Source organism: Temnothorax curvispinosus, unplaced genomic scaffold (assembly GCF_003070985.1).
Source record: "Temnothorax curvispinosus isolate PA1 unplaced genomic scaffold, ASM307098v1 QBEX01002916.1, whole genome shotgun sequence".
Taxonomy (NCBI): Eukaryota; Metazoa; Arthropoda; class Insecta; order Hymenoptera; family Formicidae; genus Temnothorax; species Temnothorax curvispinosus.
The window spans coordinates 8572-8973 of NW_020212696.1; positions in this window are offsets into that span (position 1 = coordinate 8572).

A 402-nucleotide genomic window follows, 5' to 3' on the forward strand; every position below is an offset into this window, starting at 1 on the left:
CTTATATATATAGATGACTTATATATATAGACTAGATTTTTCGCCCGCGCTTCGCGCGGGCTCAAAATCTATTCCCCCAAACTCACCCATTAATTAGGAGCACCAATAGAGCCTCATGAAACCCCCAATTTTCAACCCCATAGTAGCCATCCCTATAAAATTAGTAATCTTTTGCTGCCAGTTTCTCATACATACATCTCATACATACAGACGACGGTATATAGATATATAAATATAAATAAAATTTATATAATTTTATCTATATATATAAGTACCGTCGTCTGTATGTATGTATGAAAGAGATGGAGAGATGGAAAGAATTTAAGATACATATCTTTTTTTCTTTGTCTGTCTGTCTCTCTCTCTCTCTCTCTCTCTCTCTCTCTCTCTCTCTCTCTCTCT